Source organism: Lissotriton vulgaris, chromosome 9 (assembly GCF_964263255.1).
Source record: "Lissotriton vulgaris chromosome 9, aLisVul1.2, whole genome shotgun sequence".
NCBI lineage: Eukaryota > Metazoa > Chordata > Amphibia > Caudata > Salamandridae > Lissotriton > Lissotriton vulgaris.
Window position 1 is genome coordinate 21,247,034 of NC_141697.1, and position 17,589 is coordinate 21,264,622.

The window sequence follows — 17,589 nt, forward strand, 5'->3', positions numbered from 1 at the left end:
TTTTCCCGTGCGTCTGTATGGGCACATTCCCACTTGCCTTATTGGTCCATTTTGTGTTGATTAATGATGTCTATCTATCAATTTTGGACATTAAGGGCTTAATTTGAGCCGTTATCGTAGCTTCAAAGTCCGATTTTAGATCTGCTACCATATTTTCAACCCAACAAGGTATGAAGGATGCAGAGTTTGGGGCGGGTGACAAGGTTATGGTTCCTGGTGTTATTTTTAGGCTTTTTCTTGGTCTTGGGTTCGTTCTTAGTAGGACCTGTATTCCCTAGTTCTGGCGATACACTAACTGACTTTCCATCTACCCTTACGGGAACTGAGTTGGGTGACATATTTTGAAGGATTCCCTGAGGTTCAATTAAAGGCTGGCCGCATGGAAGATCAACAAAGGAGGCGGTGACTCCAAGGCTTAAGTCTAGGTCGACAGTAACATCTTGTGAGGGGCCCACAAGATCAACTGCCGCCTCTTGAGTGTCAGCCAGAAATATTGTTGGCGGCAAGGATAACCTCCTTTCAGTACTAGCGATAGCTGAAGATACTGCCCCAATAGTTTGTTGTAGCATGATGTCAATTGCTGTGAGGGTAGGGACCGGTTGCGGCACAGATTCTTTTTGTCTCATTTTGGAACGTAGAACAGGCATTCTGCCGGTTTTCAAACCCTTCCTCATGTTTATGTCAGGGCAATAGGATAGTATCCGAGTGTGAGCAAGGTAGAAAGTCTTAGGATCCTCACCTTTATCTCTCGTTGCTCCACAGGAAAGAGATGTGGCTCGGCCCGGCCTCTTCTGGCCGTAGAGGGCCCGCCCTTTGCCCGGGCTTAGCCCGGCGGCGCCCGCACGCGTCCCGCGACGCGGAGGGAGTGCCGGTTCTTCAAGCGCCTCCGTGCGCGTTGATTGGCGATGGAGGGCGGGGCTATCCCGCAAGGGCTACTGGACGGTGTAGTCCCCCCGGCGGCCGCTTTGATGTAAGGTGAGCGGCAGCGGGGGGGACTATCAGGCAGCAAGGCAGCAGATGGCATGGACCCTTAGCGCTAGGTGAGCGCAGCCCAGAGCAAGAGACAAGGGTTATGGGCTGCAGAAACTGCAGCAGTTCGTCACCTTTCGCAACGTTATAACATTATAAGATTTGGAAAGGGTGGGCTGACTACAGAGGACTCTGGCTAGAGCCCCCATCGGAGCCGGACCCGGAATTGGAAGCATGAGTGAGCTGTGCTGTATGATGTGTGTGAGTGAGGTGGTTGGATCGATCGAATGCCGTGCGAGGGGGGAGGGATCCGGGTGGGATGGGATTGGGGCTAGTTGGGGAGGGGGGGTTGGGACTTGTTAACTGCAATGAACCTGTTGTTCTGACTATAAAGAAAAGATGGATTGCGTTGTTCTATTCGTATGTATCGATACTTGGCAGATTTCTCTGGGGTACAGAGACCTGCGGCTATATATGTGACCTATCAATAAAAATCTGTTTTAAAAAAAAAAAAAGCCACCTTCCCAGATAGCAGGACACATGCTGAAGTTACCACCCTACTCAAAAAACCCTCCGCCGACTCGATGTACCCAGCAACTACCCACCCATCTTGGTGCTCCCCTTCCCAACCAAAGTCATTAAAAAGACCATCAAGAACCAACTCTGACCTCCTAGAATACCACAAACTCCTGGACGATCAGGGTTCTGAAACACCCACGGCACCAAAACTGCCCTAATTGTTGTCACAGACGACATACGCATCATCCTAGACCATGGGCACACCGCTGTCCTCGTCCTTTTTTACCTCTCCGCTGCCTTCGACACCATCTCACACCACATGCTCATCACCAGACTACACACAGCGGGAATACAAAGAACATCACTCAAAATAGATAGGCATTATGAATATTATAACATCAGGCATCCTCACACAACGATCTGTCAGCATCAGGTAAAGTTTCCCATTCATGAGTCAATAGCAATCATCTGAGATAATCAGATAACATCAGCCAACCATCACACATTACCCATCATCTGATATCACAGAAAGCCACCCAATTATCAGACAATATCAATCGGGCAGAATCAGATAGCATCATCCAATCATCACACATTATCATCTTTGAGCACAGTGAGGTAAAAACTAATAAAGAGAAAATACTAATCTTTTGACATCATCAAACTACTTCACTTACATGTCAGGCACAATCAATCATCTAACACCGTCATGAGGCACTATCACGTGAGGTCATAAGAGGATGTGTTTTTTTCAGAATGACAACAAAACACCAGCATTTAAAAAAATGTTATTAGCGAATACAATACCTAACGAATAGTGTGAACGCACACAGTGCTCCAAAATGATAATCATGGAAAAGCACAACTGCAAAGCTGGAGTTTGGAAGCACAGTGTAATTTTTTACTTACTCATTTAAAATAAATCAATCTTGCCCCCTGGGTGACCCTCCGTTAAGTTGTTTGTGTGCTGTGCTAAAACTGGATGGTTTAAAATGGCAATCAACGTTTAGTAAATGTGAATGCTCATAAAAAGGAGCCAAGGTTTGCAAACAGCAATTTAGAAATGTTTCGCTGTGCATTTTTGCTCTGATGTGTCTAGTTTGCTGAATTCCCCGCCTTTTAGCCACCCACATTTCTGCACAGCTCTGCTAAAGTGACCCTGTGTACTTTGTTTTGGCGGGTGCCCTCTGAGTGAAGGGCAACTATCAGTAATGCTTATGGACGCAGAGCCATGCCTTATCTGCATACGATATATGTGATATATCTGGGACTGAACACTACACTGAAATGCACACTAGAGCCCTGATACACGAGAGAAGTCGTGAGCAGCGTTTACATGGCCAGTCGGCCCGGGCGTCTCAGGATGTCTGGAGCTGTGAAGTTATAAACGTAAAAGGTATCCAGACAGGCTGTTAGACCAAATGTTGGCGCCATATCCATTTCGAATCAGCACAGACTTTTTCACATGTTTCCAGCATATAATTCTTCAGGGTGGAGAGTCTTTAAGTGCCTCGAACTTTGAAACTTGTCATCAAAGGCCTTTTACAGTTTACTTTACAGATCTTGTAAAACCAAAACCGTTCACTAGCATTATTAAACAAGCGCCGTCTTGTCGTCACTCTAAAGATGTTGGAGACATTCAAGGGAGTACGCAAAGTGACACAATAAAATGCATCATTCATTCATCATTCACGTTCCAAGAATTCACCATGCAGAGGCGCGCACTGATACTGATACTTGTATAGCGCACTACTCACCCGCAAGGGTCTCAAGGCGCTTGTGAGTACCGCTGTGGAACCCATCCTGGCTTTCCCTGTGAGGCATCCACTCCTGGGCACCCCCAAGGTGGAGGCCAGGCATCCTTAGCGTTGTGGGGGCCGTTGTGGAGATTAAGCAAGCTATTGCCCAGAGTTGCAGAGTGGGACTCCATGATTGGAATAGGCACCGAGGCGAGAATTATCAGGTCCGTGGAATTTTGAGCCCAAGACCCGCCGAGGCGGGGAATTGAACCCTGGTCCCGGGCTAGACCTCTGCATCAGGGTCTGCCGCTCTAATCATTGAGCCACACTTCTCCACTAGAGGCGCGCGCTCTCCTTTCTAGGAACACGGTCCGTGAGTTTCGGCTCCGTAACCTCGTCTGGAATGCGGACATGGAATTCCACCAGGATGAACATTTAACAAAACAAGCAGCACTGAAAGCGATCGCATTCGCGATCGCTATGGTTAAAAAACGCTGGCGGGTGGTGTGAGCGCGCGCGCCACTGCCAGCACATGTCTTCAATTATCTCAGCCGTGACGGCCGAGATAATTGAAGATATATGGCCTTTTGGTGCGCGTAACAGACACCAATAGGCCATAGGCGGAGCTACGTGACCGCCCATGGCCTATTGCGTGTTCTGTTTCTAAAGCACACGCATGCGAAGGCCAATAGGAATGCACCTAGGAAATAACATGAACGAGCAGCGTGGAATTCCTAGGTACGTTTTGAGAAGCCCTCAGAAAAGGACACTGGGCTACGCCCACTGCTTATGCAGTGTACGCTAGGCCCGAGACCTAAAAACGTTAAAGTTAAAAAAAAGCTGCAGTGGAATGATTGCCGGTTTTAAAATTTCAAATATATCATTTTTTTCACAATAATATTCCCACCACGGAAGATTTCCCATTCATAATATTTATAAAGATGAATCGGTATCAGTTGATATAGAAGTAACGATTCATAAGGAGTTATCGTGTGGCACGTTTTTTATTCTATAGCCCTGTAAATACTCGTTATTAATGTTAATATAATGGTATCCACCACCGTATTGCTCACTGACCCTTGATAAAACTAAACTCCAAGCAGGGTTCGTTTGGACAGGGAAAAGAGACCCACTTGGACTATTTGACAAACCAATAGGATGGCTCAGTGAGATAAACACTACCACATGAGATATGTTTGGAGTTGCAGGTAGCATTGTAGGGCCATTTCCGCCTTGTACTGATCAGAAGTGGGTACTGTGCGGCCAGTGGAGTCACCGAAAATGATGACCCCATGCAAAATGGAAAGAGGGGCTCCTTAGTCTTCCGTAACTCACAGATATTCATTGGCTTTGGGATGAATAGGGTCCCCCTGGAGGGTTGTGGGGCCCCTGAATGGTTGCCACCACCCTGCACAGTAGGGATGCAGGGGCACCCCGGTGTGAAGTCTTCTGTGGCTGCGTGGGCGGCTGCGAAGTTATGGGGTGCAAAAAGAAACAGGGGATAGGTAGGTTTCTTAGCTTCTTTAGCTTTTATTATGCATGCTCTGAAGGTGTGTACCAAACGTTTTGGTTACGATTTTTATATTTCTCTCTCTCTTGCTATATCAAGTTCAAGTTTAATAAACAAAAGAAAATAGTAAATCAGGCTTCTTCTTCAGGGACTGTCTGAGTCTTCTGTGGCTCTCCCGTGGTCTGCTTTTTCCTCAGGCCGTCGGGTAAGGAAGGGAGAAAGAACAAATAAAAGGTTGTGTCAATGTGCACTCTGTTTATCGGGGTTTTTGTGCCACCGTCACCAGATTTAACTGAGGTGTGATAGTAAAGGAGGGGTGTAGGGACCTTACTTTCCTAATACACCCGAGTGCCTTATTTCCCCAAACCTCCCCACCACCCCCACCAAAATGACCCCCTGAATGGTACTTGCCTCAGGCCACGACCCGACTCCAAGGCCGCGGCGTCAGGACCCGGGGCGTCTTCACCCTTCGTTGGCCCGTCGGGTATGGTCGCAGTGTATAATGCTCCTCCACCTTGGGTACCGTCTTCCTCCGCCTCGCCTCGCTCCTTATCCGTCTCCCGCACGCCTTCTCCTGAACCGCTCCACTCCTGGTCCGTCTACCACACGCCTTCTCCTCCTATGCTGCTGCTACTGCCGCTCAGAGAGAGATCGTAGTCAGTCTTCCCTTTTTGGCAATCTTCCTGTGTAGACGTCGACGTCACACAACGCTCCTCTTCCTGCCCAGCCACTAGACCGCTGCCTGCCTCCGTAGCCGTCGAGGGGGTCTGCTCGACATTCCACTTCCGGTCTGCCCCTGGCGAGTCCTCCTCACATCTACGAAGTATCACGTGGGCAAGAACATGTCCATGACTATACAAATGTGTATGCACCAGGCATACTTTTTTGAATTATGTGCATTTTCCATTTGAGCCAGTTTATTTGTCTATGCAATATGATCGAATTTACTGAGACCTGAAGCCCACTTTACAAACACGTTCGAAGTCCACTGCGTCTAGTGGATTAGATATGAGGTAAAGAGAGGATGCAAGGATAGATTAAATATCTCCGGTGAAAGGGTGTAGAACCCCACAATTTAGGTCGGATTTTCTGTCAGGGGTCAATGTGACGGGTCCTTGTCGAAATTACAAACCAGTGATCTTTGCAGCGGAAGTAACCCACAATTACACGGATTCATAAGAGGGGGCAGACTGTGCTCCCGTGAGGTCAAGGATTCCTAAACAGGGAAAGAGGGCAGACTAATTCATGTGGGATAAATAAGGGTTCTCATTCAGACTAAAACATTAGTGTGTACAACAATGGCAAAAGACTGGTGACAGTAGGATTCCTAAAACGCTCCTCTACCCTAAATCCACTCTCACCTTCTGAATCCTCTTCAGGGCCAAAGCGGCTCTCAAAAGGTTCCGAGAGGGAGCGATGTAGGGAGGTGCGAGGAATGATACTCTGGAAGAGGTTGATCAGCACATGGGACAACAAGCCAAGTGGCATAACTTCTATCTACTGTGGTATCGGTGTTATGTTTCTGAAGAAAACGTGCCTCCTACAAAGAGAGGCCAGCACGCAACATGCCCCATTCAGAAATTGCAATCTCACTTGCAATTGTACTGAAAATCGCTCTAGTGACGTGTAGAAACATTTAAAAGACTTTAGGGCTGCCAGGGCGTCTCCCACTATTAATAATTAAAACAAAAGCAAGACTCACGAGCTGGAGGAGGCACTGCACTACGAGTGACGCAGGGTGAGGGCACCTCATTCTGGCGGGAGACTAGAAGAAGTGTCCCCTTTCCTGCTTCTTGAACATATTCACTTTTGATCGGAGGACCGAGCGCGGGGACATGCTAATGCAGTTACCTCAAAGAAACAAGTATTAGTTGCTGCTTATTTATCTTATGCAACTAACAACCATGAACAACGGCAATAGTCGTGATTTGTAGGTATGACGTCACTTGTCTGGATGCAAGGACAAACAGGTAGCTGGGTTGAGCCGTGGGAGGAGTTTCCACGTTTTGGGGCCGCCCCCATTACGGAGTTGGGAAGATGGTGGGCGGATTCTTGGCGGGCGACTTTGCACTCGGGGCGAGCATAAGCAGCATGTTCTTGGGGACGGGCTGACTTGTCTCTCCGGGATTGGCCTCTGAGCATACACCCCGAGCAGGCAGCAGCCCTGCTTTCCAGCATGCTCAGCTTTTCCGAGCGGCAGTGGAGCCCGGCCGAAGTGAGAACAGACCCCATGGAAAATCAAGGGCTTAAGGTTTCCTCTCCAAAGGTCTTCGGTGGGGGAATAGTAGGACTCCGCGAATAGGAAGAAGCAAAGGTCACTCCTCCCCTCAGCGAAAAGACTGACTGGAAAGGCTCTGATCTCCCCTCCGTTGGAGCACAAGTGGGGGGGGTAGGTCGTACGGAGTAATTTATAGTTAACACAGGCTAGGGGTGGGTAAAGTGATGACAGTGATAGCCCCGGACGTCTGCTTAAAGACAGATAAGAAGTTTAATGTAGAAAAAGCTGTCTCCATGGAGCCCACGGGGGAAATGGAAAGTGAAACTGCATGCTGACTTGCCTGGAAAGCGGGACAGGAGATGTGCGCGTGCCTGTACGTGCGCGTCCACAGACCCCAATTGCCTGCGCGTGCCCCGGTCTGTACCACTTGAGAGGCAAGTCGCTGACAATAAGTCTTGCTGGCGACAGCGCTTCGCGCTGCGTCGCCAGGTGGGAGACATAAAAAACATCATACAAACTTCCTATTTACAGTAGGTTAAAGTCAACAGTGGTTAAAATTGATGAACGTTGAATAGAAACAGTTCTACTGCTAACAGTACTAACACCAGGCATCCTTTTCTCCACGACCCGGGGAAAGGATGCAGAGGAGTCTGAATGCATCAGGTCTCCTTACCGAGGGCATTTACGTTAGAGGGGGCCTGCATACAGAGGCTGCAGGCGACGTCTGGGAGTCTGAAGGGTGGAGACTACGCTGGACTTATACTCTGGAGAGCCGGCGCACCTTGCTGGCATTGGTGAGCCACTTCAACTCGCACCGGAGGCGTCAGATGCATAGGTGACTTCGGGTGTCAGATCTTTGGCAGTTCCTGGGGTTCTTGGAGGTTTCTTTTTAACAGTCCTGCTGTTCACTGGAGAGCAATGGAGGTCTTTATGAAAGGCAGGTAGTCCTCCCAGGTTCTGGAGGCACACAGCTGCAGGACCAGTCGACTTTGGCACAGAGCAGATGGAGAACAGCATACAGGTGAGCTGATCTGGTCCAGGTGCCCTCTTTGTGGGTCCTTAAGTTCTGGTTCTGTGGTGCCAGGGACTCCCCTAAATACTGAATTATGGGTTGTTAGGAGAGTGTAGAGTAGTATTCAATGGGCTAATGACCCTTGGTGTCACTATGCACCCTATTTAACCACTTCCAGTGGAAAGTGGGCATAACCCTGTCCCAGAATCCCCAAATACGCCATCACAAAGATTGTTACTTCTGAAAATTCGTTTTCACCTCACAGTAGCACACCTTAGGGGTTCTATTAGCCTGGAGATGGCATGCCTAACTGACTAGCTAATTATCCTGCCTATCCAGGTTCCAAGGAGGTCCTGGACAAAGGGGGACCGTTTCCTCTCCTGTGAAGGGGAGCCAGATTCGCATTTCAAAGGTGACAGCTGTTTGAAGCTTGCCAGCCTGGGAAGGCTAATCAGCAGGTCAACTTGTGGGGGGAGGTTCCATCCACTTCCCGGACAGGCTTTTATTCTGGGTCTCCCGAGAGCAAATGCGCTCACCCTAGGAGGTCAGAACAGAATCTCAGGTGGCACGCTGGCAGAAACCAGTCACCAAGCAAACCATAGGCTGATAGGTTTTCAGGGCAAATTTAAGGTGCCCTCCGAGTGCATGTATTGGTAAATTGGACACGGTCATCAGTGTGAGTTTACCAATACAAGATATTTTATACCAAACATCTCTCTTTTCAGTGAAACCATCATATAGCTGGGAAACTCGTTTTCACCAGTGTTCAGCACATGTGATAAAATGGCTTCCCTGATCACTAGTGATGGCAGTAATGGGATTGACCAGCACAGGGGCATATCAGCTCATGCAGGCATGCCCTCACATGTAGTACTAAGTACCCTGCCTTAGGGCTGTCAGGCTTGCCGTAGGGGTGACTTACAAGTATCACACGCAGTGGCAGGGGACATGGCACACAGGGATATGTGACATGTCATGTTTTCACTTTGTCTGAACAATGAAATGCAGCCTTCAATGTGAGTCTTTGCATGTGCTTGGTGAGGGGTCTCCTAGGGTGGCACCCTGTTCCACACAGCAGACAATGGACAGCTGGACCGCCCACAGCATCGAAGACACCCTAAAGACCATGAGGACTATCCACTCCGGGGCCTCTATGGACCCCGGCCCTCCAACTCATCTACCACAGTGCAGCAGACATCACCCGAGCTACAAAGAATCATCAATGATCATTCAAGGCTGCCTCATTCCCCGAGGACTGGAAACACGTGGAGGTCAACCCTCTCCTAAAAAACCCTTGGCAGAACCCACCGACCTCAAAAACTTCAGACCGATCTCCCTACTTCCCTACCCGGTGGAACTTCTCGAAAAAGCTGTCAATAGCCAACTCGCCTCCTTCATTGACAAGAGCAACATCCTCAACCCCTCCTAATCAGGCTTCAGGAATAACCACAGCACAGAGACCGCCCTCATCACCGTGACAGACGACATCCGCTCTCTCCTCAATAGAGGGGAGAAGGTGGCCCTCATCCTCCTGGACCTCCCCGCAGCCTTCGACATAGTCTCACACTGCACCCTAGCCAGCAGACTCCAGAACGCAGGAATCCGGAACAAAGCCTCCAACTGGATCCGCTCATTTCTCTCCAGTAGAATGCAGCAGGCCCAAATTCCTCTATTCATCTCGGAGCCCACGCCAACGACCTGCAAAGACACCCCCCACGCCCCCCAAGGATGATCCATCAGCCCCACCCATGTTGAACGTCTACATGGCCCCTCTCGCTTCCATCTTGTCAGAACACACAGACTCAACATTGTATCCTAAGCGGATGACACACAAATCACCCGCTAACTATCCAACAAACCCAACATCGCGAAACACAACTTTCAAGAAAGAATGGGAGCAGTCGCCGGGTGGATGAAGAACAGCTGCCTACAACTGAACACAGACAAAACGGAAGTACTCATCATAGGCCCACATCCCAACACCTGGTGGCCCCCCGCCCTCGGGAATCCACCACCACCACCCATGAACCATGTACGCAACCTTGGAATCATCCTGGACTACGAACTCAAAATGGACCACCAGGTCAACACAGTCACCTCTACCTGCTTTCACAGCCTCAATTTCCTATGCAAAACTTTCAACTTTATCCCCTCGAACACAGGAAATATGTCACCCACGCTCTCATCATCAACAGACTGGACCATGCCAATGCACTCTACACCCGAATCAACAAGAACCTCACCTGCAAACTTAAGGAGATCCAAAACGCCGCCGTCAGACTAGTTCTTAACCTACTGCGCCACTGCCATATCACCCAACACCTGCAGGCACTACACCGGCTCCCCGTCGAGAAGAGAATCACCGTTAAACTCCTCACCCATAATGCCCTCCACAAGTCTGACCCGCCTACATGAACCACCGCCTATCTTTCCACGCACCTTAAAGATCCCTCCGCTCAGCCCAGCTCTCCCTAGCCACGATACCACGTATCAAGAAGGCCAGAACTGGAGGTCACTCATTCTCCTTCCTTGCGGCCAAAGCATGGAACACCCTCCCTCTCCACCTCCGCCAGACTCCAACTCTCTCCAAGTTTCCAAAGGACCTCAAGACCTGGCTCTTAGACGAATCAGCATGAACATCCGGTAATGCAAAGGCTTAAAGCCATACCCCGTCACCCCAAGCGCCTTGAGACCCCTCCTGGTGAGTAGCTGCTAGGCACAACCCATGATTAATTGATTGATTCCTTTGATGACTTCCATCCAACCTTCTCACTTATGAAATCACTTGGTTTCATTACAAGCAATACTTCAACTTTAGTACCTCATACATAAATTGGCCCAATTCACAAATATTTCCTCCATGCCAGCCCTGACTAAAAGTCAAACCTCATCCAACTACTGAGTAACCAAGAAGTGCAGATACTGTTAAGCGTGCAAGAGGGACCACCCTTCCTGTTGGTAGGAGCTCGGTTCCAATAACATACAAAGAGTTATCAAGACCTGACCCTTCGTCAAGGGTCACTCAATGGGTTCTACAAAATGAAATGGAAACAGGAAACTGTTCATCATGTCTTGACCCGAAATGCATTGGTTTTACGATTAAGCAATGGATTGGATTTGATGGATTACCATGGATTTAATTACATGTTTCATAATGCATTGAATGAACAATAAAACATTTAAAAGTTTAATTATGACCTGGATTGAAGAGTGTTAATGTTCTGAAAACTCAACTCAAACCAGTTGATAACACTTTGTTTGTTATTGGAACTGTGCTCCTACCAGCAGGATGGGTGGTCCCGCTTGCACGCTTAACAGTATTTGTCACGTCTACGCCATTGAACAGGGCGTATTGGTTAGTGAAGCACAATTGCAAAGAATATTTTCAAAGATTTAGACTTTATCTTTAATTCGAGTGCACGGTGGCAACATTTTCCTTCAACCAAGAAGTGCAGCCCATGCACTAATCCTCTCTTGCTTCTATTACCAAAAGGCCCTTCCCTTAGAGAGCCCTCTCTAGTCGGCATCTGTTCATGCGATCTCTGGCGTGGACCTGCTCAACTTCGGGTAAGAGATCAAAACTCACCCATACCGTGCCTTATATCTTGCCCTATCTTACTTCCTATCCTTCATATTCTTTATTGTTTCTGCCTCCTCCCCGTCAGGTACAGTCTTTATGCAATGTATTTTACCGGCTGTTTGTATAGGGCACTGCCACCTTATGTATAGAAGCTCTACAGAAACCAACTAAACAACAAAAGAGGGGGTGAGCTCTGCTGTAGTAATCAGACCAAAAGTTACTGAGAGGAGCCAATAACACTACTGACGTACAGGGCTAGTAAAAGAATAATTTTCAGCTTGGTCCAGATTTCATTCATATACATAGTCCATACATTTTTAGCAAAAAGAAATTCCACCGTCACAAATGAGGAGCCAGCGAACTGGAATATCTAGAGAGTCTGAACGCTTTGCAGTAGATTCTACAAGTATAGGAGGACTGGTGGAAGAAGGATATATAAAAGCTACTGTAGGAGAAGGCCCACACTGGAGAACACTGGGGAGAGAGTACGCTACAGAAGCAGCTGTAAGAGAAGAGATGGGGGGGGGGTACACTACAGAAGCGGCTGTAGAAGAAGGGGTGCTGGGGAGATCACTGGGCTGGAGCTCAGAGAGCTGTCCACTGAAGTCTCCGGCAGCAGGTGGCCCCTCGGGCTCCGAGCTGGAGGGCACTTCCTGGAGAAGAGACCCCCAGGGCAGGGGGCGGTAGGTGTGAGAGGGAGGGCTCAGCCAGCCCCCGGGGGAGGGGACAGGGCTCAGGCTATCATCGGTGAGGGAGAGTCAGGATGAACAGCTGCCAGCTCAGGAAGCCCTGGGGGGGACCGGATGGAGGCAGGTCCCCTGGGGACGGGACAGGGTGAAGCAAACCCTCCCTCCCTCCCCGCGGAAGGGGACAGAGCTTAGGAAGCCCCCGGGGGTGGGGGGGGGGCTTGAGGGAGAATCAGCCCCCAGATGAGCAGCTGCCGGCTGAGGGCCCCTTGAGCGGACCGGATGGAGGCAGCCCCCGGGGAGGCGGCAGGGTGAGGGGCAGCCCCCGGGAGGGCCCCACAGATGAACAGCTGAAGGCTCAGCAGCCCCTGGAGGGACAGGTTGAGGGGTCTCCCCCTGGTGCGGAAGAGTCAGCCCACGGGAGGGCCCCCAGATGAGCAGCTGCCGGCTCGGGGGCCCCTGGAGGGACAGGTTGAGGGTCTCCCCCTGGTGCGGTAAAGTCAGTCCCCGGGACGGCCCCCCAGATGAGCAGCTGCCGGCTCGGGGGCCCCTGGAGGGACAGGTTGAGGGTCTCCCCCTGGTGCGGTAAAGTCAGTCCCCGGGACGGCCCCCCAGATGAGCAGCTGCCAGCTCGGGGGCCCCTGGAACGGACAGGCTGCAGTCAGGGCAGTCCCCGCCCACCGGTGGTGGCAGCCTTCCCCCACCCCGCGGCTCGGTTCCACAGGCCGGAACTCACCTCTCTCCCCCCGGGGCCGGTGCTGTCCCTCTACCCCGCTCCTCCGCTCTCCGCCTCTCTCTGTGTGTTCAGCGCTAACGTCACCATAAGCCGCTGACCTCTGACCTGCCAGCCGCACATCCACTTCCGGGTCACAGACGGCGGACCCAGAGCTATGACTGCGCTCTGGAGGCCTGGCTCTGGTGCGCATGCGCGGTGCTGCCGCGCGCAGTCCGTTCTTTGTGTCTAGTAGCAGAGCGCTCCCGTTTCCCGGATCCAGGCGTCAGTAGACGATCCAGTCCGGGTTTCATCCCCGAGTCCTGATACGGCCGTGGGAGGAACAAGACTACTCAGAGAAACAAGCATTGGCAAAGGCAGGAAGTCTCATCTTGTTGACCTACTGCCTTTGCCAATGCTGGGCAGCATTACCAAACAAGCATTTGCAATGCAATAGGTCTCGCATTGGTGAGAGTCAGAGCTATTGGCGTTGTCAATGGCAGGGTCTTTTACCCATTCGTTTTGGAGTGGATGTACAATGTGGCGTAGAGTGGAATTATGTGCGTTGAATTGGAATAGTTGTGGTATTGTGTAGTGTATTTGTGTGGTGGAATTATGAGGCATGGTAAATTGGGGTGAGAGCTGCATAGAATAGTGAGAAAGGAAGATAGGGAGGGATAGGTAGTTTGTGCACAAAGTGGTGAATGATCTCCACATAGAGTAGTAGAAAGTGTGTGTGAAAAAGAGAGAAACAGGCAGAGAGCAGAACACAAATGCCTGTTTACGTAGAAGACACGTTAAGAAGCGGACGAAAGCATGGGTTTGAGGGACAGAAACCTTGAAAGGGCACAGGAAGAGCTGTTGTGAATGCATTCAGTTATAGCGATGACATATTGATTTTGGGAGCAAAAGATTAGGAGCATGATAAAGCTCTCAACTAAGGATGTTGTTTACTTACTGAGGCAGGTTTAACTTTGAATTCGGACACGTGTGAGTACCAGAAGACAAAGTTAAAGTTCTTTGGACATATCTTTTCCGATAACTATCATGGCTCATGGCAGTGATAATCTGAGCTAACGATGTAGCATCTGGTGTATTTCATTTTACAATGAAACAATCTATCAGGAGTTTGTATAGCGCGACTACTCACCTGTGAGGGTCTCAATGCGCTGTTTTCATCATTCCCTGGAGGATACACTTTTTAATAATTGTACTCCTGTAATTCCTGCAGGTGATGGACCGAATGTGGATCAATGTCACACATTCACCCCAGTCCAAATATCTGGGCCCAAATCCATCGTTTTTTTGCACTCCACACCACCCCGGGTTAGACAATGGCGATATGCAAATCAGCTCTGACCCTGTGCCCCATGGGAACAGTCCAGTCCGAACTACAAAAGCCATGTCCTTCCCAGAACGGAATCAAGCATCCGAGGACCGGACCGGTTTCGAGGTAACACCTCTCATCAGCCCGGCTAGCTTGACTCCAGTGGTGTGGAGTGCCTGGGACCCACGTCTGAGCATCCCCAGCGCACTTATGGCGGAATTTGCAAACAAAACAGGTGATGGACCGAATGTGGATCAATGTCACACATTCACCCCAGTCCAAAGATCTGGGCCCAAATCCATCGTTTTTTTGCACTCCACACCACCCCGGGTTAGACAATGGCGATATGCAAATCAGCTCTGACCCTGTGCCCCATGGGAACAGTCCAGTCCGAACTACAAAAGCCATGTCCTTCCCAGAACGGAATCAAGCATCCGAGGACCGGACCGGTTTCGAGGTAACACCTCTCATCAGCCCGGCTAGCTTGACTCCAGTGGTGTGGAGTGCCTGGGACCCACGTCTGGGCATCCCCAGCGCACTTATGGCGGCAATTGCAAACAAAACAGGTGCCATGCACACACGGACACCACCACTGCCATGCACACACGGACACCACCACTCCCATGCACACACGGACACCACCACTGCCATGCACACACGGACACCACCACTGCCATGCACACACGGACACCACCACTTCCATGCACACACGGACACCACCACTGCCATGCACACACGGACACCACCACTTCCATGCACACACGGACACCACCACTGCCATGCACACACGGACACCACCACTCCCATGCACACACGGACACCACCACTGCCATGCACACACGGACACCACCACTCCCATGCACACACGGACACCACCACTGCCCTGCACACACGGACACCACCACTGCCATGCACACACGGACACCACCACTGCCGTGCACACACGGACACCACCACTCCCATGCACACACAGACACTACCACTGCCATGCACACACAGACACCACCACTGCCATGCACACACAGACACCACCACTGCCATGCACACACGGACACCACCACTCCCATGCACACACGGACACCACCACTGCCATGCACACACGGACACCACCACTCCCATGCACACACGGACACCACCACTCCCATGCACACACGGACACCACCACTGCCATGCACACACGGACACCACCACTCCAATGCACACACAGACACCACCACTGCCATGCACACACAGACACCACCACTGCCATGCACACACGGACACCACCACTTCCATGCACACACGGACACCACCACTGCCATGCACACACGGAAACCACCACTCCCATGCACACACGGACACCACCACTGCCATGCACACACGGACACCACCACTGGCATGCACAACGGACACCACCACTGCCATGCACACACGGACACCACCACTGCCATGCACACACGGACACCACCACTGCCATGCACACACGGACACCAGCACTGTCATGCACACACGGACACCACCACTCCCATGCACACACGGACACCACCACTCCCATGCACACACAGACACCACCACTGCCATGCACACACAGACACCACCACTGCCATGCACACACAGACACCACCACTGCCATGCACACACGGACACCACCACTGCCATGCACACACGGACACCACCACTCCCATGCACACATGGACACCACCACTGCCATGCACACACGGACACCACCACTCCCATGCACACACGGACACCACCACTGCCATGCACACACGGACACCACCACTGCCATGCACAACGGACACCACCACTGCCATGCACACACGGACACCACCACTGCCATGCACACACGGACACCACCACTTCCATGCACACACGGACACCACCACTTCCATGCACACACGGACACCACCACTGCCATGCACACACGGACACCACCACTTCCATGCACACACGGACACCACCACTGCCATGCACACACGGACACCACCACTCCCATGCACACACGGACACCACCACTGCCATGCACACACGGACACCACCACTCCCATGCACACACGGACACCACCACTGCCGTGCACACACGGACACTACCACTGCCATGCACACACGGACACCACCACTGCCGTGCACACACGGACACCACCACTCCCATGCACACACAGACACTACCACTGCCATGCACACACAGACACCACCACTGCCATGCACACACAGACACCACCACTGCCATGCACACACGGACACCACCACTCCCATGCACACACGGACACCACCACTGCCATGCACACACGGACACCACCACTCCCATGCACACACGGACACCACCACTCCCATGCACACACGAACACCACCACTGCCATGCACACACGGACACCACCACTGCCATGCACACACGGACACCACCACTGCCATGCACACACGGACACCACCACTCCCATGCACACACGGACACCACCACTGCCATGCACACACGGACACCACCACTCCCATGCACACACGGACACCACCACTGCCATGCACACACGGACACCAGCACTGTCATGCACACACGGACACCACCACTCCCATGCACACACGGACACCACCACTCCCATGCACACACAGACACCACCACTGCCATGCACACACAGACACCACCACTGCCATGCACACACAGACACCACCACTGCCATGCACACACGGACACCACCACTGCCATGCACACACGGACACCACCACTCCCATGCACACACGGACACCACCACTGCCATGCACACACGGACACCACCACTCCCATGCACACACGGACACCACCACTGCCATGCACACACGGACACCACCACTGCCATGCACACACGGACACCACAACTGCCATGCACACACAGACACCACCACTCCCATGCACACACGGACACCACCACTGCCATGCACACACGGACACCACCACTCCCATGCACACACGGACATCACCACTGCCATGCACACACGGACACCACCACTCCCATGCACACACGGACACCACCACTGCCATGCACACACGGACACCACCACTCCCATGCACACACGGACACCACCACTCCCATGCACACACGGACACCACCACTGCCATGCACACACGGACACCACCACTCCCATGCACACACGGACACCACCACTCCCATGCACACACGGACACCACCACTGCCATGCACACACGGACACCACCACTGCCATGCACACACGGACACCACCACTCCAATGCACACACAGACACCACCACTGCCATGCACACACAGACACCACCACTGCCATGCACACACGGACACCACCACTTCCATGCACACACGGACACCACCACTGCCATGCACACACGGACACCA

The 17,589-nt window shown here is 51.6% G+C and overlaps 1 protein-coding gene across 1 annotated transcript in view; it reads right to left on the reverse strand.

Annotated features, from left to right (window-relative positions):
* Nucleotides 1-13,161, reverse strand: part of SRP54 (signal recognition particle 54) — a 135,334-nt gene extending 122,173 nt beyond the window's left edge. Inside the window, exon 1 of the mRNA XM_086936940.1 lies at nt 12,970-13,161. The gene's annotated coding sequence lies outside the window, so the exon portion shown is untranslated. The remainder of the gene's footprint in view (nt 1-12,969) is intronic.
* Between the last annotated feature and the right edge of the window lie 4,428 nt (nt 13,162-17,589).